This window comes from Anomaloglossus baeobatrachus, chromosome 7, assembly GCF_048569485.1.
Source record: "Anomaloglossus baeobatrachus isolate aAnoBae1 chromosome 7, aAnoBae1.hap1, whole genome shotgun sequence".
Lineage (NCBI taxonomy): Eukaryota > Metazoa > Chordata > Amphibia > Anura > Aromobatidae > Anomaloglossus > Anomaloglossus baeobatrachus.
In genome coordinates, this window is record NC_134359.1 from 105,038,348 (window position 1) to 105,064,923 (window position 26,576).

At 47.5% G+C, this 26,576-nt stretch overlaps 1 long non-coding RNA gene across 1 annotated transcript in view; it reads right to left on the reverse strand.

Moving 5' to 3' along the window:
* The window catches only part of LOC142245949 (uncharacterized), a 48,626-nt gene that overhangs the window by 16,956 nt on the left and 5,094 nt on the right, over positions 1 to 26,576 (reverse strand). Inside the window, exon 2 of the long non-coding RNA XR_012724828.1 lies at positions 1,027 to 1,282. This is a non-coding gene — a long non-coding RNA (uncharacterized LOC142245949). The remainder of the gene's footprint in view (positions 1 to 1,026; positions 1,283 to 26,576) is intronic.

The window sequence follows — 26,576 nt, forward strand, 5'->3', positions numbered from 1 at the left end:
TATTAAAAACTAGTATCTAACTTTCTGCAGTTTTAAAACTCACAAAAAACATTAAATTTTAGTGTCATTCTTCCCCTCCCCCCACCCCTGGTATATGTGACACTGATTTCACACACACAGCACACGCATATACATGGATGGCAGCCAGGTGACACACATACTGTATATGGATGGACCTTGACGGAGGCCTTAGACAAGAGCTCAGACAATTGCTCTGTGTAGAAAACAGGATAATGTGAATGTAGCCTTATTTCGATCTTGGGAGCCAGAATGAACAAACACAGTTAAAGGGAACCTGTCACCTAGAATATGCGTTCTGACCTATCAGCAGACGCATGCGTGTCCTTATTACACCTCCCTACCCATCCTTGTGTTGTAAAATTGTGTAATATGAAAGTAATAAGTGCGCTTCTGAAACTGACAAGGAGAACCCAGAAGAGAAGCCTGCTGCAATGGTAAGTATAAACGTGCGCAGGATAGAATGAGCGACGGGGACGTCACTCATGTGACAAGGTTTACACAAGACTATGTACTGGCCGATGGCAGATTTTCCAATAGATTGTGTAAACGATGAGGTTGGTCGGTGCACAAATATGGTCTGACCGGCAAGCAGGGTTTACACTAGACTATGGACTGACCAGAGGCAGTCTATTTTATATAAATTATGGCAGCTAAGAAGGGTTTTCTAAAATGCACTTTCATGTCACACAAATTTGGTATCACATAATAATTGCACCACTTTTGAAAGTAAAAAGGAATCCATTTAATAAAATGTTGGGTTTGAACACCCATGACAATACCTAAAAGGAGAAACATGATTTATTCAGGGGTGCTCAGCATAAAAGGTCTAACAACAAAAAGTGTAATTCGTAACATTTTTTGCATCACTTGAAAAGCCCTGGATGGCATTAGAAGAACAGTATCTGAATCAATGACAGTAAATGGATGAACATTTAATCCTTTCCCTGATTTGTCTAAAAACACAGGTCCAATAAAATATAGAATTGGTCCCAATGGGGTGTTCACCTTCCAGTAGGAGCGCTCATTGTCCCAGGCCACAGTATATTTTTCATTGTGGGATTTAAAAAACCAGTTTTGGAAGCCACAGTCCTCTCTTTGAAGCCCCCAGTCCTGAGGGGGAGAATCCGATGTGTATGCATGGTTAATGCGCTCCCATATCAGCGTTATTGGCCAGCTGGCCTCTCTAAATATAGGCAATAACTTCTTATGTATCTCCATATTGGTTAACAACCTTTATTCTTCTCTCCAAGATTACAAATATCTGCCAAAAGACAACAAATTATGTATATTATTATTAGGTATTTCATATTATCTTTGACCATTGCTTGTGGAGAGTTTGGCAAGAAGAAAGTAGAAGATCTCTGTTCTTACATGAACGTACTATTAGGGGGTGGGCAGTGCATAGACAAAGGGTGAGGCTTAAAGGGAACCTGTCAGCAGAAATTTCGCCCAAAACCTAAAAGCTTCCCCCTCTGCAGCTCCTGGGCTGCATTCTAGAAAGGTCCCTGTTATTATTGTGCCCCATGTGAGACCAAAATAAAGGCTTTATAAAGTTGTACCTTTTTGTATTCAGATTCTGTAAATGTGACACGGGGGCGGGCTTTCTGGCGTCCGTTATTCTGCCCCTTGGTCCTGTATGCCGCCCCCATCGCTCCTTTCCATAGCTGATGCACCGCCCACTGCTCCAGCCATCCCCGCGCATGGCCCAGTGCCAGTCTCACGGGACTGAGCAGTGTGACCGCTGGTGACGTGTGCGCAGGCAAGTGATTATGGGCGGGGCTGTGATTGTTATCAGCAAGTACCCGCCCATAATCTCGTGAGCGCGCAAACCTCGCCAGCGGTCACACTGTGCTCAGGGTAGTGCTAGACTGTATGGGCTGCTTCCAGGGATGACATCCCTTTTGTCACGTGATAGGGGCGTGTTCAAAATACTATCACGTGACAAAAGGGATGTCATCCCTGGAAGCAGCCCATACAGTCTAGCACTACCCTGAGCACAGTGACCGCTGGTGAGGTTTGCGCGCTCACGAGATTATGGGCGGGTACTTGCTGATAACAATCACAGCCCCGCCCATAATCACTTGCCTGCGCACACGTCACCAGCGGTCACACTGCTCAGTCCCGTGAGACTGGCACTGGGCATGCGCGGGGATGGCTGGAGCAGTGGGCGGTGCATCAGCTATGGAAAGGAGCGATGGGGGCGGCATACAGGACCAGGAGGCAGAATAACGGACGCCAGAGAGCCCGCCCCCGTGTCACATTTACAGAATCTGAATACAAAAAGGTACAACTTTATAAAGTCTTTATTTTGGTCTCACATGCGGCACAATAATAACAGGGACCTTTCTAGAATGCAGCCCAGGAGCTGCAGAGGGGGAAGCTTTTAGGTTTTGGGCGAAATTTCTGCTGACAGATTCCCTTTAAACAGGAACTTTTCTATTAATTTTTATTTCATAAATAGTGTACTTGAAAATAAGCAACTAATATCTTATTAGATAAATCTGCTTCCTTTCTCTGCCAGAATTGATCAGCCATTATCAAAATTCTCAATTCTGAGGTAAAAACTGAGACTTTCTCATTACTGAGATAGGAGATGGCAGCTGGTGTTGCTGAGATTCTATGTAGATAGAAAATAGGAGGGGTGGAGTTCTGTTTTATTTCCTCCCTGTGCCTATAGCTCCTTCCTCTGCTAATAGTTTCTCCCATCGTCATAGACTCATCAGTAACAGCTGCCATCTCCCATCTCTATAGAGGGAATGTCTTCACTGACTACAGATTTTACCTCAGAACGGTCTCCTGAGTCTGCACATTGAGATTCTGGCTTGCTTATATACAAATTTATATGGAAAAGCTTGTTAAAAAGGTCAATATTTAGGATTGCTACTTCCAATAGGTAGCACTAGAGTTCAGGTCCTCTTCCTCTCTGAAGAGGCAATTTGCATATATAATTTCCCAGAGGAACTTTGAAAAGTGTTTAAGTCTCCTCATACTGTAATGCCAGACTTGGCATTTCACTCTCCACAAGGAGAAACCTTACCCCTTAGACCTCAGAATTGAGAATTTTGATAACGATTGATCAATGGTGATGGGCGAATAGTAAAATATTCAGATTAACATTATTCGTGCCGAATAAGGAACCTAAAGGTACTGTCGCACTAAGCAACGCTCCAGCGATCCCACCAGCAACCTGACCTGGCAGGGATCGCTGGAGCGTCGCTACACGGGTTGCTGGTGAGCTGTCACACCAGGCAGATCTCACCAGCAACCAGTGACCAGCCCCCAGCCAGCAGCGATGCTGCAGTTGGTAACTAAGGTAAATATCGGGTAACCAACCCGATATTTACCTTGGTTACCAGCGCACACCGCTTAGCGCTGGTTCCCTGCACTCCTAGCCAGAGTACACATTGGGTTAATTACCCAATGTGTAGTCTGGCTATGTGTGCAGGGAGTCGGCACTGACAGCTGAGAGCGGCGGAAGCTGGTAACAAAAAGGTAAATATCGGGTAACCAAGGAAAGGGCTTCTTGGTTACCCGATGTTTACTGTGGTTACCAGCGTCCGCAGAAGCCGGCTCCCTGCTCACTGCACATTCAGTTGTTGCTCTCTCGCTGTCACACAGCGATGTGTGCTTCACAGCGGGAGAGCAACAACTAAAAAATGGTCCAGGACATTCAGCAACAACCGTCGACCTCACAGCAGGGGCCAGGTTGTTGCTGGATGTCACACACAGCAACATCACTAGCAACATCGCTGTTACGTCACAAAAGTCGTGTCTCAGCAGCGATGTTGTTAGCGATGTTGCTTAGTGAGACGTGGCCTTAAGGCAAGTCAATGGAAAACTGGAACATTTTTCCAGACGACCTTGCAATGAGGTCTGGGAGGGCTGTATAAATGCTGCAATGGATGGAAAAGTGTATCCAAACAATCCCAAACTACAAATAAAACAGTGTTCCAAACTAACCCAAGGAAAATGCAATAATTACCAAGTAGGTGACAGTGTTGACCAAGGCTTTTCACGGTCACCTACTTGGTAATTATTGCATTTTCCGTGGGTTTGTTTGTAACACTGTTTATTTGTACTTTGGGACTGTTAGGATACAGGTTAATGCCTTTGCAATTTATATCCTTCCTCTGGCAGCTAATTTTGAGATACTTTTTCTTGTGTCTGTATAGTGTGCTCACTAGCGGCACTATTAGGCTGGGGCCACACGGGGATTACTGCGATCCCCTTGCATGACACGCGGCTCACGCTGGCAGTACAGCAGAGCCGAGTGTCATGCGTGTGTCCTTGCAATTGAGGTCCGTTTGTGCGAGCAGACCTCAGCTGCGGGGGGCGGGCCGGCACTCAGGAGGGGAGGGAGAGATTTCGATCCCTCTCTCCTGCATAGCCGGCTATTGCCATTCTTGCACTGCACTAGCGGTACACCGATGTACCGCGAGTGCAGTGCGATTTTTCTCTCGCCCCATTCACTTGAATGGGTGCGAGAGAAAGTCTCGCGTTACAATCGCAGCATGCTGCGATTGTTTTCTCAGTCCGATTAGGGCTGAGAAAATAATCGCTCATGTGTGCTGTCACAGGCTAAAATTGGTCCGAGGGGAATGCGATGTTTTATAGCACTCCACTCGCACCGATTTTCTCGCCGTGTGGCTTAGGCCTTAGTATACTATTGCTTTATTTTGGCCAGGGTTGTTGCAATTTTGGCAGTAAATACATGTTTACAGTGCTTTAAGTAGATTTACATTATTTCTCTGACTTATATTTATGTGAGCTATTTAAATAATATTTTTTCTATGAATTTTTGTATCTAGTAGTTTCATGTATCCCTACCTCCCCTTTTTAGTACTTTTCTGTATACATCTGAGAGGGACCACAATAATTACCCAGGAGTATTATATCTCTTAATTTCACAAAAAAAAAAAAAAAAAAATATATAATTATATTTTAGCATGAATCACTTTTGTCTTTATTTGGGACAATTTTCTTGGTTGATTTCTCTTTTTCTCTTTCAAAGTGAGCAGCGAGCCTTTCAGTAGACACAGCAGAAGGATGGTTAGGCTGATTAAGGAGTCATCACTGCTCACCAACTTGGTGATAATCCACTACTGCCCTCTGCTGGTCACTGAGGCTTGTCAATATGTGTAATATGGGCAGGTCACAAAGCATTCAGTGAGGTGGAAATTGAAAGCACTACCAGATCGACAGCAGCTGTAGGTGACTTTCTGAAATGGGCACAGATGCTGCATGAAGAAAAAAAAAAAACAAAAACCGCCAGCTCAACTCAAAAATGGCATGTATTATCGTGATAACATGTGCACTGCACTAAAAATTCCAAACTGTACTATTTCAAAAATTAAGATTTATGGGAAAAAAAAAAAAAGCAATTTGAGGTACCCCGCCACGTCACAGCAAATCTCTTTGGGGCAGTCCTACTCTACAATATTTTTATTTAAAATTTGCCATTCGGCCTCACATATGATGCAGTCGCTGCATACTTTGACCAGTAGCTCCAGCAAGTCTAGGTAGATTCAGAAACCGATGTAAAACTAAAGTTCGGCTGGTTTCACATCTGCCGAATTTTGCCACACTGCCGGTTCCGGCACAAATTCAGTACAGTTCTACACAGTTCAGGCATCGCAGCATGACTGCATGTGACAGAGTTTGCCGCGATGCCTGTGAACTGTATAGAACTGTACCGCATTTGTGTCGGATCCGGCAGTGCGTCAAAATACCGCAGATGTGAAATCAGCCTTAAGCACATGGGCCAGGCATGGAATGTGGTCCAGCTTGCCAAGCTTCAGTGCAGCCACAAGGTTGCGCCCATTGTCTCACATAACCAGGCCTGGTTCTACGTTCACCGGCGTTCTGGTCTTTTAGACCTTTCAACAGTTGTGCTGCAGTGTGTGGTTTAATCACCTAAATAGATGTTTCAGCAGATCCTGTTGCCACCTCGCCAAGGTATTGCTGCAGCATTTTCAGCTTGGGACTGATGGGGAGGGTAAATTCAGCTGAGGATCAGGAGCAGGAAAATGAGGATGGGGAGGAACTGGTGTACGGAGAGGGAAACCCTGACTGAAAATGAGCCTACTGTTCTATGCGTTAGAAGTGTCACGCCCAAGGCATGATGATCCTCTTCGGGGACGCCACAGGTCTTTTTGTTTGATATGGCAACAGGTAATGTTAGTTTATTAACGTGACGCCACTCACGGTTTGCGGTCAGGGATGTGGATCACCGCCGCTGCTGGTTTTACGAGTGTCTGGGGCTGATGGGTCTGCAGCTAGATGATGTGGCCTCCTGTGAGTGAGGCCGGCCCCAGGGGCTCGGGTGTGAAGGGTAGCAGGTCCCGGAATAATAAAGGCTGAGTCCAAAAGTCTTTCAACTGCTTTTTACTCACTCTGATGTTGCTGTAAGCTGACCCGGGCATTTCTGCGATTCACCAGGTAGAACCAGGTATCCTTCGGACCAGTCTGAGGGTAACCATTAGCTCGCCTTCCTAGCACTTCTGTTTTCGGATAAACCCTGACTTAAAATACCATGGGGATCTATCCAGGGAGTCGCAACTGCCTTTTCTCCCCCGTGTTTGGCCCGTCTGTCGGCAGCTTGGACCAGGTGAGATCACCTCAGGCTCTATCTCCTTACCTATGGGTCCCTGCGTTGCTGCTGAGGCTCGGACTCAAAGGTTGGTGAGGTACTTGTAGTTCCCCTCACCGGCAGGTTTAGTAGGTTGTTGAACCGGGGGTCTGCTCTAGGGACCTGTTCCCCATACGTGCCTAGTCACCAGGAGCACCTTCTCTGTCTGTCCTCACTCGGTGACCGTTCTTCCCCACTAAAGGGTGCTTTACACGCTGCAACATCGCTAACGATCTCACAGATCGCAGATGCGATCTGGCGAGATCGCACATAGGCCGTTTTTATAGCGCCAGTCACATGTGCGATCTCGGCAGATCACATCTGCGATCTGGCGTGTCACATCGCTAACGAGATCGCTAGCGATGTCACAGCGTGTGAAGCACCCTTAACTTACTACACTCGCGCAGGGTCTGACTCGTGGCAGCGCGCATGTCTCCTAGCAACCACCGCTCACCACCACTAACAGACTGGCTCTCCTCCCTCCCTGATAACTTCTGCACTTTAGCTCCCAGCCCCTCCGCTTCACACCTTGATAAGATTTAAAGGCCAGTTCTCTCTGGAGACTGCCCAAGGGTCCCATCTAATGGTGTGGGGGAACTGGTTGTTATGTGTCTGTGCGTACACACCTCGTTCTGACCCTTAGGATTACCTGGAAGTACTGTCCCAGCATGGGTGCAGTACTCAGTGGTGCCTGATCAGGTCGGGGGCGCCACAGAAGCACATGTGGGGTCCCAGGGTTTGAGTCAGTCCCGACCTCAACCAGGTTCACCCAGTGTGCAGTCAGGGAAATGTAGCATGCCTGTCAGAGCATAGGTTGGTTAGAGCACAGGTGAGGTTATTGGACATGTGCTTATGTAAGGGGTGGGCAGACCCCTTACAAGGAGGTGCAGTTTCCCCCTGAAGATACCTCACTCTGGGGTAGTTACTGTTGATGTTATTAATAAACATGTTTTTACTGTGCAGTGGGTTTTCCCCTAGAGCCCGGGTGGGACGGCTGTCCCCATAGAAACAGGGCAGGAGAGAGGAGGAGCCGGCAGCTTAGAGAGAGAAGTGTGTGTGTGTTGAAGTCAGTTGATTCCGGGAGGGGGGGAGAAGGAACAGCCAGGAGCAGAGTGTGGAGCTGAGTGGGCAGAAAGAAAGAAAGAAAGAAAGAAAGAAGGGAAGAAGAGAAGAAGGGTCCTCAAGGGTGAAGCAGAATTGGTGTGGGTCCAGTCTGTGTTAGCCGGAGTGGGAGCCTAGGTGAAGTGGAGTAGCCGGGCACATCCCCACTAGAGGAGACAACAAGGAAAGATTTCCCCGGACAGGAATTGTGACCGTGCGCTACAAAATCCGTGCATTGAGCTGTCTGTGAAACTCTGTGCAATAAAGATGTCGTCTGGTTTATCTGATCCCTGCCTGAAGAGTCTTCCTGTGGCTGAAAGTATGCTCTTTTCCACCACACTCTGCCCCACAGAACAATCCCCTGTCCCAGTAGTGACGGCGGAGCCGGGGGTTGGCCTGAGAGAAAAGGGGGCCACGACTACAAGCCCCGAGGCACCCCGTTACACTTATGTAAGCCAAGAACCACACACGAAGAGAAATAGTATCAGCTGGGGACAGTATGAGGGATGGCTGTCACCCAGAGGTTGCGGAAAGACTCAGTCTCCACAAGCCTAAATGGCAACATTTCCAGGGCGAGTAGTTTGTCAATGTGGCCATTTAGTGCTTGTAAGTGGGTGCTTCTATTCCAGGGTCTGGAGTAGGAAAAACCGAACATTGACCTGGGACACGGAAGTGGTTGGTGATGTTACTTGTGTGTGTGTGTGTGTGTGTGTGTGTGGCGCCCCTGACCTAGTCAGGCACCACTGAGTATTGCACCCATGCTGGGACAATACTTCCAGGTAATTCTAAAGGCTGAAAAGAGGTGTGTACGCACAAAACACATAGCAACCAGGTCTCCCACACCATTAGAAGGGACCAGCGTCGGTCTGGCGTGGCGGGGTAGTGGGGAAACCCAACCCCCGACCTTGACTCCACATTAAGCTGTCCCCAGGAGCCTGCAGGGGCCCCCGCTGGGTGTATTAGAATGACCTGCAGCCACGGCTCCTTAGAGAAAGTCGGGCCGCCGCCGCAGGTGATGACACTGTGCACTGCAGGCTGCCGTCAGATTATGACAGCGCCAGTAGCTACACGGGGGGGGCAGATCCTCAGGGCGCTCCTGACCTGGAGGGGAGCACCGGAGCTTATGAGCAGCAGCGCGACAGGGGCAGAACACAAGCTGCTGCCGAGAGGAAGAAACTGCATCTAGTGTTAGGACCTGCGATGACTCATGCCCATGTGACCGTGTGGGAGGAGCCGGGCCGGAGATGCCGAGCAGACAGAGGAAAATGTGGTAATGAGGGTGGGTGAGTGGCATATGAGGGGGTCCACACTGTGACAGAGCGTTGTTAAGTGATACAGTGTGTGTGGGAAATGGGGTTTCACCGTGTTTGAGAGGGGGTAATTTGTAGTACAGCCTGGGTGTGTGAGATATGCAGGGCATGAGGGTGCTGAGTGTGTGATTTGGGGGAGGGGGGGGGGGTGCAGGGTGTGTGCACCTGTCCCTGCCGTGCGACGTGCGTGAAGTCCACACAGTAACCATATATCAGTAGAGATTAGGGAAAGAGGGATAGCAGCAGTCAGAGCATGGGATGGGATTGGGAAAGCTGGGTGCTGAGCTGAGGAGAAGAGGCTCTTTTTCTCATCACCCAGCTTTCCTATGTTCTGATATCCATCTTGTCCTCAGCTCTCCAGTTCCCAGCTTTCCCATTCTCTGATATCATGGGAAAGCTGGGTGCTGAAGACAAGATGGCGATCAGAACATAGAAAATCTGGGTGCTGAGTAAAAGAACAGAGTAATTATCCTGTACCCCCAGTGTCATTATCTTAGGCTATATGTAATTACTCTTCAGGGGGCCGCTATATGTGATTATAGTACAGGAGGGGCCTCACTATAAATACTGTATATGTACAAAAAAAAAAAAAAAAGAAAATACATGATCTGCCTATAGAGCAGTATTGTCAGAATACACAGGACTAGTAAAGGGTTTATCCAACATGTAAAACTAATGTGGAAACCATAGTGAGGCTTTTATAGGCCTCTGTCCCCACAGAATGACTGGTCACATCCAGTACAGACACTGGGGGACGATCATTACCTGATAATGATGTAATGTGTGACGGTGGATAGAGAAGAGAATTCACCAGTCTCCAAATGGAAGAGTGTATGCAGGGTAATGCTGCGCACCTCCACATACTGACTCTATAGGGGATTTCCCTATATGGTGGATAGATGGGGGCAGAGGTGGATTAATTTTAGCAAATGTTTCCATGTGAAGATGCTGGATAACATTTTGCTTTTGTTTGAATATTGTTTGGCTGATGGACTCGGTGGTTTTTCTAGGACAAGGAACGTCCGTGTGTAAGAAAAACTGCGACTGATTGTAAATAATAGATTCCATTATTAACTACAATAAATAAGATGCTACAAAAAATCCTGTGATATATGGAGGCACAGGACAGGGCTCTACTGCGCACTGTAGAGTTTGCTAATAGGCTCACGTTATACTGAGAGAAGCCGAAAATGATCAAGTAATAAAAACGTTTATGGCAGCTATAGTGCGGGCCCCTAGAGGCAATTTCCCTGGTAGGCCCTTGGCACCCCAGTCCGACCCTGGAAGGGACCCTTGGATAGTCTCTATAGGAGGCTAGCCTTCAATTCTTTTCAAAGGGTGAAGTGGAGGGGCTGGGAGCTACAGTTCAGAGGCTGTCAGGAAGTGGGAGGCGAGCCAGTCTGGGAGTGGAGAGTAGCGGTTGCCAAGAGACAAAAACGCGCGCACACACACTAGTCAGACCCTGCACGCGTGTGGTGACAGTTAGCGGTGGAGAACGGTTACCGCTGAGTCGGCCAGAAAGATTCAGAGAGAGCAGTAGAGTACGGGGACTGCTGATCAGGCACGTGCGGGGCACAGGTCCCTAAAGTGGACATCCATTTATTGAGCTGCTAAACACTTCAAGTCCCACACCAACCATACAGAGTCCGAACCTCAGCAGCAATGAGGGGGCCCATAAAGGGAATTGAGCCTGAAGCTACAGTGCCTACAAGTAGTATTCAACCCCCTGCAGATTTAGCAGGTTTGATAAGATGCAAATAAGTTAGAGCCTGCAAACTTCAAACAAGAGCAGGATTTATTAACAGATGCATAAATCTTACAAACCAACAAGTTATGTTGCTCAGTTAAATTTTAATAAATTTTCAACATAAAAGTGTGGGTCAATTATTATTCAACCCCTAGGTTTAATATTTTGTGGAATAACCCTTGTTTGCAATTACAGCTAATAATCGTCTTTTATAAGACCTGATCAGGCCGGCACAGGTCTCTGGAGTGATCTTGGCCCACTCCTCCATGCAGATCTTCTCCAAGTTATCTAGGTTCTTTGGGTGTCTCATGTGAACTTTAATCTTGAGCTCCTTCCACAAGTTTTCAATTGGGTTAAGGTCAGGAGACTGACTAGGCCACTGCAACACCTTGATTTTTTCCCTCTTGAACCAGGCCTTGGTTTTCTTGGCTGTGTGCTTTGGGTCGTTGTCTTGTTGGAAGATGAAATGACGACCCATCTTAAGATCCTTGATGGAGGAGCGGAGGTTCTTGGCCAAAATCTCCAGGTAGGCCGTGCTATCCATCTTCCCATGGATGCGCACCAGATGGCCAGGCCCCTTGGCTGAGAAACAGCCCCACAGCATGATGCTGCCACCACCATGCTTGACTGTAGGGATGGTATTCTTGGGGTCGTATGCAGTGCCATCCAGTCTCCAAACGTCACGTGTGTGGTTGGCACCAAAGATCTCGATCTTGGTCTCATCAGACCAGAGAACCTTGAACCAGTCTGTCTCAGAGTCCTCCAAGTGATCATGAACAAACTGTAGACGAGCCTTGACATGACGCTTTGAAAGTAAAGGTACCTTACGGGCTCGTCTGGAACGGAGACCATTGCGGTGGAGTACGTTACTTATGGTATTGACTGAAACCAATGTCCCCACTGCCATGAGATCTTCCCGGAGCTCCTTCCTTGTTGTCCTTGGGTTAGCCTTGACTCTTCGGACAAAACTGGCCTCGGCACGGGTGGAAACTTTCAAAGGCTGTCCAGGCCGTGGAAGGCTAACAGTAGTTCCATAAGCCTTCCACTTCCGGATGATGCTCCCAACAGTGGAGACAGGTAGGCCCAACTCCTTGGAAAGTGTTTTGTACCCCTTGCCAGCCTTGTGACCCTCCACGATCTTGTCTCTGATGGCCTTGGAATGCTCCTTTGTCTTTCCCATGTTGACCAAGTAGGAGTGCTGTTCACAAGTTTGGGGAGGGTCTTAATTAGTCAGAAAAGGCTGGAAAAAGAGATAATTAATCCAAACATGTGAAGCTCATTGTTCTTTGTGCCTGAAATACTTCTTAATACTTTAGGGGAACCAAACAGAATTCTGGTGGTTTGAGGGGTTGAATAATAAATGACCCTCTGAATAAACTTTTCACAATTTAAAAAAAAAAACAAAAAAAACCATTCTTTTTTGCTGCAGTGCATTTCACACTTCCAGGCTGATCTACAGTCCAAATGTCACAATGACAAGTTAATTCTGAATGTGTAAACCTGCTAAATCTGCAGGGGGTTGAATACTACTTGTAGGCACTGTATCTCACTTGGTCCACGCTGCCAGCAAACGGGCCAGAAAGGGAGAAAAGGCAGTTGCGACTCCCTGGATAGACCCCATGGCACTACAAGTCAGTGGTTATCCGAACAAAGAAGTTCTAGGAAAGCAAGTTAACGGTTACCCTCAGTCCAGCCTGAAAGAACACCTGTTTCCACCTGGTTTATTGAAGCATCGCCCGGGTTACCTCACCAAAAACATCTGAAGCGTGAGAAAAAGCAGTTAGACATTTTGGACTCTGCCTTAGTTATTCTGGAACCTGTTGTTCCACAAACCCGAGCCCCTGTGGCCTGCCTCACTCACGGGAGGCCACAACATCCAGCTGCTGACCCCATCAGCCCCAGAAGCTCGTTAAACCAGCAGCGGTGGTCATCTCCATAACCCTGACCACAAATCGTGAGTGGCGTCACGTTACACACAAAACTACATACCTGTTGCCTTAAGACTCTGTGGCGTCCCTGAACGTGGATCAGGGTCTCTGGGACGACTGCTGGGCTTCCCATATGTGCAACAGGTTCAAGGGATGAGGCATCTGTACCTTCTCCCTGGACAGAGGATTGGTCAGCATATAGCCCAAGGGGAAGTGGCAGTGGTTTCACCCTTAAACACTGGTTTTCCTATCCAGGTGCCGCAACCACCTAGTGGGGTGCATGGCTAACATGTGCTTGAGCATGCTCATGGTGCTCAGGCTAGTATGGTAGATGCTGTAAATAACTGTCTTTAGGGCCTGTTTCACACGTCAGTGATTCTGGTATGTTTGTGCTTTTTTTTTTTTAAACGTACCAGAATCACTGACATACGCAGACCCATTATAATGAATGGGTCTGCTCACACGTCAGTGATTTTTCACTGCACGTGTCTCCATGCGGCGTACCCGCGTGTCCATGATTGCCGCACGGAGACATGTATATTTTTTTCTGGCATCACTGATGTCCCACGGACCACGCAGTGGTGTGGTCCGTGAAACACGTGCCAGAAAAAAAAACGTGCTTTTAAAATAAAAATCATTTTTACTCACCCGGCTCCAGCGTTGTCCTCTGCAGCCCGTGCAGCTTGCTGCTTCTGAGCCGGCTCATTGTTACTGTCGCGCATATTCATGATGCATGACACAGCCGACCTGGAAGCAGCTGCTGCGGGGGTCAGCGCCGGCCGGATGCTGCACAGCGGGAGCGATCAGCACCATGGAGAGCGGGAGCGCGCACAGGTGAGTTAATCTCCAAGTGCAATCACGGGCCACAGAGAACGGAGCCCGGATTGCACTTAGACAACCCACGTGTGCCGTGATTCACGGCACACGGAGGGACATGTGCGTGTTTTACACGCCAGTGAAAAACGTCACTGTTTTTCACTGATGTGTGAAACGGGCCTAGGACTGTATAAAAAAAAAAAAAAAAAAAAAAAAAAAAATTGCCAGACAGGAGAACACCAATCTCCCGACCTATGATCTGGCCGCATGGTGGTGCTGTGGGAAACTGTTGACTGCCTTTTCCTTTTGGTCAATCCACTGCCTCTTCCTGCCTGTTGCAGTGCTACAGGTCCCTCCCCCTCTGCACTGCTGTACTTACTACCATGCATGCCATCTTGTTAGGTTTCGTCAATGGCTTCAGCATCCACCATCTTATCTTCTTCAAATCAGATCCTCCCCCCAAATTGCGCTCTTAGGCCTGCGTTTGCACACAAGTCAGTGTTTTCACACGTACTATGGAGTACACACGTATCCATGTGCTCCACGCGGTGATATTATTTTCTGCTGGCAGCATGGATGTTATTTTTTTGTTATTATTTTCTGCTGGCACCGATGTGATCTGTGTGACACGTACAAGAGAAAACACGTCCAATAAAATAAAGAATTTTTATGCTTATCCGTCTCCAGCGCTGTGGTCTCTGCTTCTGCTGTTTCTTCTGGACCCGCACATTATCCACGGACACACACGTTTACCTTCACCACAAACTGTACAAAACGTTCCTGTTTTCCACAGAAGTGTGAAGTAGACCTTAGCCTGACATGATGGCAACTGTGTCATCATGGACCTCTGGGGAAGTAATTTCTGTTCCCCGTTGACTTCTAAGGGGTACTTTGCACACTATGACATCGCAGATGCAATGTCGGTGGGGTCAAATCGAAAGTGACGTACATCCAGCATCGCTGTCGATATCGTAGTGTGAGAACCCTTTTTGATACGATTAACGAGTGCAAAAGTGTCGTAATCGTATCATCGGTGTAGGGTCCGACATTTTCATATTGCCGCTGCAGCGACGGTACGATGTTGTTCCTCGTTCCCCTGCTGCAGCACACATCGCTGTGCGAGAAGCCGCAGGAGCGAGGAACATCAGCTTACCTGCGTCACCGCGGCTCACACCGGCTATGCGTAAGGACGGAGGTGGGTGGGATGTTTACGTCCCGCTCATCTCCGCCCCTCCGCTTCTATTGGCCGCCTGCCATTTATCCTCCGGAAGCGCCGAAAGGGATTTTGTCTTTACTCCATTGGCCGCCTGCCGTGTGATGTCACTGTGACGCCGCACGACCCGCCCCCTTAGGAAGGAGGCGGGTCGCCGGCCAGAGCGACGTCGCAGGGCAGGTGAGTGCATGTGAAGCTGCCGTAGTGATAATATTCGCTACGGCAGCAATCACAAGATATCGTACCTGCGACGGGGGGTGGGGACTATCGCGCTTGGCATCGCTAGCATCGGCTAGCGATGTCGCAGCGTGCAAAGTACCACTAACTGTGGCTGCTCAAATATTTGTGAATCACCGCACATGACATCCTTAGGTTGCTCTTGAAATGTGCAAGGTGAGAAGCCATAATTGGAAAGGTAAAGAGCTCCCTATAGTGTACAAGTGTGGACTAACTTTTCTTCTGGTTCTCCTCGTGGTTGAGGAAGGAGGATAAGAGAAAAAGAGAAAAATCTCTGCTCGAGATCGCTGCTCGTTACACACAGTGCTGGTTCGTTTTTTTATTGTTGCTCTCCCGCTGATAAGCACACATCGCTGTGTGTGACAGCGAGAGAGCAATAATCCTGAATGTCCAGGGAGCAGGAGCCGGCGTCTGACAGCCTGCGGTAAGCTGTAACCAAGGAAAACATCGGGTAACCAAGGTGGTTACCCGATATTTACCTTCGTTACCAGCCTCCGCAGCTCTCACGCTGCCAGTGCCGGCTCCTGCTCCCTGCACATGCTAAGCGAAGCGGTGTGCGCTGGTAACTAATGTAAACATCGGGTAACCATACCCGATGTTTACCTTAGTTACCAGTGTCCGCAGCTTCCAGACGCCGGCTCCGTGCAAGCGCAGCGTCGCTTGCATGTCGCTGCCGGCTGGGGGCTGGTCACTGGTGAGATCTGCCTGTTTGACAGATCACCAGCGACCATGTAGCGATGCAGCAGCGATCCTGACCAGGTCAGATCGCTGGTCGGATCGCTGCTGCATCGCTAAAGTGTGAAGGTACCCTTAAGGTATGACTTGTGCATTTTTAATTATTAGGTACACAGCTAAGCAAACTCTTATTATACAAAAGAATAGATTAGAATAATCCCTTTAAGGGACTGTTTTGATTAATCTTACAGCAGGGGATTTAATGCAATCAACATTGCCTATCTGGCTTTTTTCAAATGCTTTGTAGCCCTTAAAGTACTATCACACTAAGCAACTTACCAGCGATCCCAACAACGATATGGATCGCTGGTAAGTTGCTAGGAGGTTGCTGGTGAGATGTCACACTGCGACGCTCCAGCGATCCCACCAGCAACCTGACCTGGCAGGGATCGCTGGAGCATCGCTACACGAGTTGCTGGTGAGCTCACCAGCAACCAGTGACCAGACCTCAGCGCCGCGTGGAAGATGCTGCGCTTGGTAACTAAGGTAAATATCGGGTAACCAACCCGATATTTACCTTGGTTACCAGCGCACGGAGCTACACGTGCAGAGAGCAGGGAGCAGCGCACACTGAGCGCTGGCTCCCTGCTCTCCTAGTTACAGCACACATCGGGTTAATTACCCGATGTGTACTGCAGCTAAATGTGCACAGAGCAGGGAGCAGCGCACAATGCTTAGCGCTGGCTCCCTGCTCTCCTAGCTACAGCACACATCGGGTTAATTAACCCGATGTGTCCTGCAGCTACATGTGCACAGAGCAGGAGCCGGCACTGACAGTGAGAGCGGCGGAGGCTGGTAACAAAGGTAAATATCGGGTAACCAAGGACAGGGCTTCTTGGTTACCCAATGTTTACTGTGGTTACCAGCCTCCGCAGAAGCCGGCTCCTGCTGCCTGCACATTTAGTTGTTGCTGTCTCGCTGTCACACACAGCGATCTGTGCTTCACAGCGGGACAGCAACAACTAAAAAATGGCCCAGGACGTTCAGCAACAACCAACGACCTCACAGCAGGGGCCAGGTTGTTGCTGGATGTCACACACAGCGACATCACTAGCAACATCGCTGCTACGTCACAAAAGTTGTTCGTTAACAGCGATGTTGCTAGCGATATTGCCTAGTGTGACGGGGCCTTAAAGGTGGCTTTACACACTGCAACTTCGCAAACAACATCGCTGTAATGTCACCGGTTTTGTGACGTAATAGCGACCTCCCCAGCGACATTGCAGTGTGTGAAACACATCAGCGACCTGGCCCCTGCTGTGAGGTTGCTGATCGCTACAAATCGTTAAGGACCATTCTTTGGTCCTTTGTTTCCCGCTGTGCAGCATGATCGCTAGAAAGTCTCAGTGTGTAAAGGGGACTTTACAGCGACTTCGTTAGCGACTTCCCTTTCAAAAAGCTGCTTTACAACGTCCCCAATGACTAGCTAGGTCGTTCTGCAGGTCCGGATCGCGGTTGCGTTGTTGGCCAGGTCTGCCTGTTTGACAGCTCACCAGCGACTCACCAGAGACTTTGTAGCGATCCCAGCCAGGTTGGGATCGCTGGTGGGATCGCTACAAAGTCTCAGTGTGTAAAGGGGCCTTAAGCGACGCTCCAGTGATCCCACCAGCATCCTGACCTGGCAGGGATCGCTGGAGCATCGCTACACGGGTTGCTGGTGAGCTGTCAAACAGGCAGATCTTACCAGCAACCAGTGACCAGCCCCCAGCCAGCAGCGACGCTGCGCTTGGTAACTAAGGTAAATATCGGGTAACCAACCCGATATTTACCTTGGTTACCAGCGCACACCACTTAGCGCTGGCTCCCTGCACTCCTAGCCAGAGTACACATCGGATTAATTACCCGATGTGTAGTCTGGCTATGTGTGCAGGGAGCCGGCACTGGCAGCGTGAGAGCGGCGGACGCTGGTAACGAAGGTAAATATCGTGTAACAAAGGAAAGGGCTTCTTGGTTACCCGATATTTACATTGGTTACCAGCATCCGCAGAAGCCGGCTCCTGCTGCCTGCACATTCAGTTGTTGCTCTCTCGCTGTCACACACAGCGATGTGTGCTTCACAGCGGGAGAGCAACTAAAAAAATAAATAAATAAATAAAAATGGTCCAGGACATTCAGCAACAACCAGCGACCTCACAGCAGGGGCCAAGTTGTTGCTGGGTGTCACACACACAAATATAAATATAAAAAAAAGCAACAATAAGAGGATAATGTCCTCCAAAAATCAAGTATTACTCACAGCAAGTTGGGCTGCAGTGTGTACATCGCCCTGGCCAAAAACTGATGCTCTAGCAGGATACAGCTAAACCCCCACTAAGTGGAGACATCACAGGTGCAGGAGAAGCACATCACACACACACCTTCATGGAATGGAGGGGAGGTGACTGCTATATTTAGTGTAGGGACCTACAGACATGAGGTCCCTTGACGAGGGTGTAGGCTTACGTTTTATGGCCATAAATACCAACAAAAACCTCATATTTTTTTGTTTGTACAGGATACAGCCAGGCCCCTTTCTGTTGGGCCTTGCATTGTAGAGTGTCTGTCCGTGCATGATATACAGTGGAGTACGGCTTGGCAGCCCGCCTGATCTAATAGAAGGGCGTTACCTAATAGGCTGCGGGTTTGTGACTGTGTCATCTGCATGTGAACAGCGCTCTATGCAAGCCACTTGTGTGCAGTTTTATCATCTAGCAGTCACCTCCCCTCCATTCCATGAAGGTGTGTGTGTGATGTGCTTCTCCTGCACCTGTGATGTCTCCACTTAGTGGGGGTTTAGCTGTATCCTGCTAGAGCATCAGTTTTTGGCCAGGGCGATGTACACACTGCAGCCCAACTTGCTGTGAGTGTCACACACACAGCAACATCGCTAGCAACATCGCTGTTGCGGCACAAAAGTCGTGCCTCAGCAGCGAGGTTGCTTAGTGAGACGTGGCCTTTAGGGTACCGTCACACTTTAGCGACGCTCCAGCGATCCCACCAGTGATATGACCTGGTCAGGATCGCTGTTGCGTCGCTACATGGTCGCTGGTGAGCTGTCAATCAGGCAGATATCACCAGCAACCAGCCCCCAGCGACGCGTGGAAGCGACGCTGCACTTGGTAACTAAGGTAAATATCGGGTAACCAAGAGCTTGGTTATCCGATATTTACCTTTGTTACCAGCGCACACCGCTTAGCGCTGGCTCCCTGCACTCCTAGCCAGGGTATACATCGGGATAATAAGCAAACCGCTTTGCTTATTTACCCGATGTGTAGTCTGGCTATGTGTGCAGGGAGCCGGCACTGGCAGCGTGAGAGCGGCGGACGCTGGTAACGAAGGTAAATATCGGGTAACCAAGCAAAGGGCTTCTTGGTTACCCGATATTTACCTTGGTTACAGCTTACCGCAGGCTGCCAGATGCCGGCTCCCTGCACATTCAGATTGTTGCTCTCTCGCTGTCACACACAGTGATGTGTGCTTCACAGCGGGAGAGCAATGACAAACACACAAACACACACACACACACACACACACACACACACACACACACACACACACACTTTAGTACTTTGAATTTTTTTATGCCAAACCAGACAATGATTTTGTGTGATATAACTAACAATGCCACATGTCTACATTACAACAGCCTAATTTTTTTTTTTTCTTAAACATTTCTTAGGAAGTTCGAAGAGTGAAAAGTTTATCATCAATTTCTCATTTGTCCAACAAAATTTACAAAACTAATTTTTTTTTTTTTAATCCCTTCAGCCCCCGGGCATTTTGCATTTTTCCGTTTTGTTTTTTTCCCCTCTTTCTTCCGAGAGCCGTAACTTATTTTTCCGTCAATCTTGCCATATAAGGGCTTGTTTTTTTGCGGCAAGAGTTGTACTTTTAAAGGAAACCATAAGTTTTACCATATAGTGTACTGGAAAACAGCAAAAAAATTCCAAGTGCGGAAAAATTGCAAAAAAAAAAAAAAGTAATCGCACAATAGCTTTCGGGATATTTTATTCACAGTGTTCACTATATGGTAAAACTGATCTTTTGCAGTGATGCCTGAGGTCGGTGCGAGTTTGTAGACACCAAACATGAATAAGTTTACTTGTATTTAAGGGGTTAAAAAAATTCACAAGCTTGTCCAAAAAAAGTTGCGCACGTTTTGCGCCATTTTCCGAAACCCATAGCGTTCTCATTTTTCGGGATCTATAGCTTAGTGATTGCTTATTTCTTGCGTCTCGAGCTAACGTTTTTAACTGTACCATTTTTGCGCGGATGCTAAGTTTTGATCGCCTATTACATTTTGCGCAAAATTTGCGGCGACCAAAAAAAAAAACAAACAATTTTGGCGTTTGAAATTTTTTTTTCCGTTACGCTGCTTACCAATCAGATTAATTGATTTTTTGATCGATCGGGCATTTCTGAACGCGGCGATACCAAGTGTATATTTTTTTAACCCTTTAATTTTCAATGGGGCGAAAGGGGGGTGATTTGAACTTATGTTTTTTTAAAACTTTTTTTTTTCCTTAACTTCTTACTATATCCCCTAGGGGGCTATAGCGATCAGCAATCTGATCGCTCTGCCATATCTCCAGATAACAGCTACAGAGCTGAGAACTGCAGATATGCTGCCTTACTTTCAATGCTGGCTGTATTCCAGCATGGAGGGGAAGTGACTCATGTTAGCTACAGGCGTCATCACCTGACCCTGTGCTACCATGGCAACCACCAAAAGTCACGTGATCATGCCACGTGACTTCCGATGGGGGTGGGGTAAGTCACTGTAATGGCGGCGCTCATATACATCTCGCTGCCAGATTTTGGCAGAGAGATGTAAGGGGTTAATAGTTGCGGGTGGAAGCAATTCCACTCGCGACTAGCAGGCACACATGTCAGCTGTTGAAAACAGCTGATATGTGCGTGAATCGCCACTACCTGCCCACAGCAGGGGGCGGGGATTAACCTCACACGATCCACGGCGTAACCAGTACGTCATGGGTCGTTAAGGGGTTAAAAGAGAGCACATCACATTTGAAGTGAATTTGAGGGGCCTAAGTGACAGAAATTACCCAAAAGTGACACCATTTTAGAAACTGCACCCCTCACAGGGCTCAAAACCACTCAAGAAGTTTATTATCCTCTTTAGTTGCAATACAGGAACTAAAGCAATGTGGAAGGAAAGAGAAAAAAAAAAAAAAAAAAAAACACTTTCCCCCCACAAAAATATATTGTTTTAGCCACAATTTTTTTCCATTTTTGCAAGGATAACAGGAGAAAAATAGACCAAAACTGTGTTTTGCAATTGCTAATTAGTATAGGGATACCCCATATGTGGTAGAAAACCAGTGTTTGGGCGCACGGCAGGGCTTGGAAAAGAAAGAGCGCTGTTGGAATTTTGGAGCAGAAAGGCCGCGATGTACCTAAATAGTGTTAACTCCCCAAAATTCACCCCATTTCAGAACTACGCCCCTCAAGAAATTTATCTAGACGCACCTTCAACCGCTTCACAGAATTCTATAACGTTGAGCCGTAGAAATGGACAGGGGGGTGAGCGATTTTTTTTTCCACAAGGGTAACAATACGAAGTGGACCATAGAATTTGCTGTGCAATTTCTCCTGAGTACAGCAATACTCCATATGAGGTGAAAAATTACTGTTTGGGTGCACGGAAGGGCTCGGAAAGGAAGGAGCACAATTTGAATTTTCGAACACCATTTTGGTTGTAATAGATTGCAGGCGCCATGTGACCTTTGAAGTTCGCCTGACATGCAAAAACAGAACACCCCCCATTCTTGAAACACCTCTCACGTTTTTTGGGGGGGGCCTAAAGAAGGAGTGCTAAGCCCCGCAGTACTTATCTATTTGGGGCCCCCTTTTTTTGAATTGCGGGGTTCATCAGGGGGATATCAGGTTAGACTCATGAATAGCCCCTTGAAATTAGGCTATCTATACATAACATAGCAGTGCCCAGTGCCAGTGGCTCCAGAGGTCTGCTATTGTCCGCAGGTGTCAGAACAATATCCCCATAAGTAAGGAGCCCACAGCTTTCAAAAAGGACATGTGAGGGCACAATCCTTCTCCCCATGTGGATGTAAAAACATGTTTGGGGCTTATTCTGTCCTTTAGGCCCCCAAAAAATAAAAACTATTATATTGATAGATGCCGTTTTTGGTATATTATATATACTGCATTGTCTATGAAAAGTGACCAGAGACGTTAACTGTTATTTGTTCTTAAAGCACTTTTTGCCTTTTTGTTTTTTTGTGGTGGCGGATACTAATTTTTGTGGACAGAAGGGCAAGAGAAAGGAAGTTGACGAGGAGTGGGGGCCCCAAACAATATATGATGTTTACCTCCACTGTTAAGCAGGAAACAGAGCAGGGATGATCAGGTTTATACCTTCCCTAGCATATTCTGGGTATTATAGTGCCTTCATTCTAATGCGGGCGTCACGCGGTACGATATATCGAGCGATATGTCATCGAGGTAACGTCATTAGTGACGCACATCCGGCATCGTCAGAGATATCGTACAGTGTGACACCTCCGAACGGCTGAACGGGCAAAAACACTCACCTTATCGTTGCTCGTTGACACGTCGTTCATTTTCATAATCTCGTTCCTCCTCCTGAGCGCCAATTGTTAGTTGCTCCCGTGGCAGCACACATCGCTCCGTGTAACACCCTGGGAGCGATGAACAGAGCTTACCTGCGTCCTGCCGGCAATGCGGAAGGAAGGAGGTGGGCGGGAAGCTTACGTCCCGCTAATCTCCACCTCTCCGCTTCTATTGGCCGGCTGCCGTGTGACGCCGAACATCCCTCCCCCTCCAAGAAGTGGATGTTTGCCGCCCACAGCGAGGTCGTCCAGCAGGTAAGTACGTGTGACGGGGGTTAACAACTGTGCGCCACGGGCAACAAATTGCCTGTGATCAACAAACGATGGAGGTGGATGCGATCGCTTATGCGATCGCACGATTTATCGTCCCGTGTGACGCCCGCATAACAGCCTTGTCTGTCCCATCCCCCACTGCCCGTTTAGCCACATGTTGATATCCTGTGCGTACACTTCACACTTGTTGCATTGGTAAGTTTTGACTATCCTGACTGTTTTTAAGGAATATAAATAAAAGCATTTGATTTTTTTTTTTTTTTTTTAGAGGATTTAGTAGGTGTAGTGTTAAAACACTCTTTTTTACCTATTACTATTTGATTTATTCTTTAGATAGACACCTGGGTTTAAAGGATAATATATTTTATATATAAAAAAAAATAATTTATTTAAATGTAAAGACGAAAATTATAGCAATAAATGAATAAATTATAAGCCCAGACAATTATTTACAAACAACCTGTGAATGAAAGAACCTGTTAACCACATGACACTTGCCTCTGGAACCCACTAATGCGTGTTTCGTATCACTTCTTCACAAGGGTTGTGCTGGGTGAGGCGCCCCTGAGGCTATTTGATATATATGATATTGCATCTCATTTAAGGTGCAATGCTTATCCTGGGTGATGGAGTTAACTATTGGTATCTTTTCACTTACACAATATCCAGTCAGTGAGTTAGCCAGTTACACAACTCAGGAAGCCAGGCAGCCTGGGAAATTCCCGGTTGCTGGGACAACCATTAGTGAGCCATCAAAAAGGTGTGGGCCGCACTGAGGGAGTAAAGCCCCAGTCACATTTAGCAACTTACCAGCGATCCCGAAAACGATGCAACCTGATAAGGATCGCTGGTAAGATGTCACACAGTCAGACCTTACCAACGACTCAGTAATGATACAGGTCGCAGTAGCGACCTGTATAACAATCTCTGCTGTCATTGGGACCCTGTCACACAGTATCAAACATAGCGATGCGTCCTGCCCAGCAGGACATCGCCTTTGAAGAAAATAAACCAGAACAGTGTGTAACGATCAGCGATTTCACAGCAGGGGCTAGGTCGCTGCTAAGTGTCACACATAACGAGATCGCTGGTGAGACCCCTATTACGTCACAATCTGTGACTCAGCAGCGATCTCGCTAGCGATCTCATTATGTGAGAAGTACCCTTTAGGGTACCGTCTCACTAAACGACGTACCAGCGATTCCGACCACGATATGATCTGGTCAGGATCGCTGGTGCGTCGCTACATGGTTGCTGGTGAGCTGTCAATCAGGCAGATCTCACCAGAAACCAGTGACCAGCCCCCATCCAGCAGCGACACGTGGAAATGATGCTGCGCTTGGTAACTAAGGTAAATATCGGGTGACTAAGCAAAATGCTTTGCTTGGTTACCCGATATTTACCGTGGTTACCAGCGCACACCGCTTAGCGCTGGCTCCCTGCACTCGTAGCCAGGGTACAAATCGGGTTATAAGCAAACCGCTTTGCTTATTTACCCGATGTGTACTCTGGTTATGCGTGCAGGGAGCCAGCACTAGCAGCCTGAGAGCGGCGTATGCTAGTAACCAAGGTAAATATCGGGTAACCAAGCAAAGAGTTTCGCTTACTTACCCAATGTTTACCTTGGTTACCAGCGTCCGCAGCTGTCAGAAGCCAGCTCCCTGCACATTCAGATCGTTGCTCTCTCGCTGTCAAACACAGCGATGTGTGCTTCACAGCGGGAGAGCAACAACCAAAAAATGAACCAGAGCTGTGTGTAACGATCAGCGATTTCACAGCAGGGGCCAGATCGCTGCTCAGTGTCACACACAGCGAGATCGCTGATGAGGTCACTGGTACGTCACAAAAATTGTGACTCAGCAGCGATCTCGCTAGCGATCTCGCTATGTGAGAAGTACCCCTTAGGAACACACGAACATTTTCACTTTAGAATAGTCTGAGACTGACCAACACGGTCACAGGAGAGAATGCTTGAGAGCTTCTCCTGCTAGAACCTGGAAGAGGGCGAGAGGCAACCAGTGGGGCTAGTGAGACAGAGGAGAACATGGTAGCTGGAAGTCGAGCCTAACCATTCCCACAGTGCCAGCGCAGACAGGGTGCAGAGCCCTGGGGTGGGACATATTCCACGTTGGACCACCAGAATCTGCAGGGGATGGGGATTTAAGTCCCATCGCCCACCACCCATTTTCCCGGAGCACAGTGACACATAGGGTCTGGGGTCAAGTTCACGGTTGGGCCCCATGGCGGATCCGTGCCACCTGCATATGGGACAGGACAATTTACAAGAACACCACGGTCCCCAAGTTGCATCAAGCCACGGGGATCCAGAAGTAAGCGCAGAAGAGGAAGGTCTCACACTCCACGGACACCGGTGATTGCTTCTGATTTATCCTGGACCGGCTGGAGCCCATCGCGGCAGAGAGCGGCACCACCGAGGAGTCTTACGAACTGTGAGTACACAGAACTTTGAATCGTAGCCCCCGGTGTCATCCTTGTCATTGCCGGCACCGTCGTCGCCCCGCGCTTTGGCGCTACCAGCCGTCCTTACAGCCATCATCCTCCCCGAGGTCTGCTCCACACGTGGGGAGCAATACCATCCTCGCTGCTAGTACTATTAGCCCCAGAGGACGGCTATTCCCCGGCCGCATACCGCAGGTGGCGCTGCGACAGCAACCTCCATCATCACCGCCTATCCCCTTTCATTGTGGACACCTCAGGGCACGAAACCGAGTAGGCCACCGCGACAGCCCAGACCTCATCACCAGCTCGGCAACGAGTAAGGTTAACACCCTGCCCCTGGGTGCCACATTGGGTAGCTGGACAAGTGGTGTTATATAGGCTATTTCCTACATATGTATCTGGTAATGTCATCTCTTGCTCTTCTTACCTCCAGCACTTAACTTTATATCATTGTAATTGATACAATCCAAGTGGTATTGAGGTAAAAAGCCATGCTGCTTAGAAAATGCACACATCTGCCTGCGCATAACTTTAGCATTCAATAGGTATTTACATGTGCATCATAATTTGGCCTCTTACATGTTGATTTGATTATTTGTTTACTACAGTACTTTTTTTTTTTGCATACTCACTCACTAATCTTATACTATAAGCAACTGAATTATTCATACCCAGCATCAATAGTGCAACTTCATATGACGATCACAATGTATTTAAACTGCCCAATTTACTTTTTTTTTCCTTGCCTTGACATATATTATGTGCCCTGTATTGACTGTTTTGCACATCTCAAGCTACAATATTGTATATATAACATATCACCTATTAATGATTAACAAAAGGATTTCTATGCTTATTGTACTTTGTGGCCTAATGATTCAGGTTTCTCTAATATCAGATTTACACCATTAGTATATGACTACATCAACAGAACCAAAATCAGTACTTGAATGCTGCACCAGAACCACCATCAGTACATGAATACATGTTAGTAGAGTCAGTATTACATACATTAAGCAAATATATATATATATATATATATATATATATATATATATATATATATATATATTACACACACACACTTCAGGAGTATGGGACAGTATGTTATGCTTCAGGGGTAGGGTCACTATTTTATTATGCTCCAACAGTGAGGAGCATTCATTTATAATTATACTGCAGAGATGGGGGATTCTATTCTATTATATCCAGGGGTGGGGGCGTTTTATTATACTATCATGGGGGGCATTATTTTAAATATTATGCTGAAGGGGTGGGGAGGTGTTATTATAGTGTAGTGGGGAGGTGGGTGCTATTTTAGTATTATGCTCCAGGATGAGGGTTATTTTATTATATAAAAAGAGGTCATATAATATTTATTATTATAATAAATGAGTATACTGTATGTGATTATAGTGCCATGTGGCTTTTATGTATGCAATTCATACACACATCACCCCTTGAAGTAAAATGAAGAGCCCCCCCCTTCAACTTGAGGAACAATTATATGCAGTCCT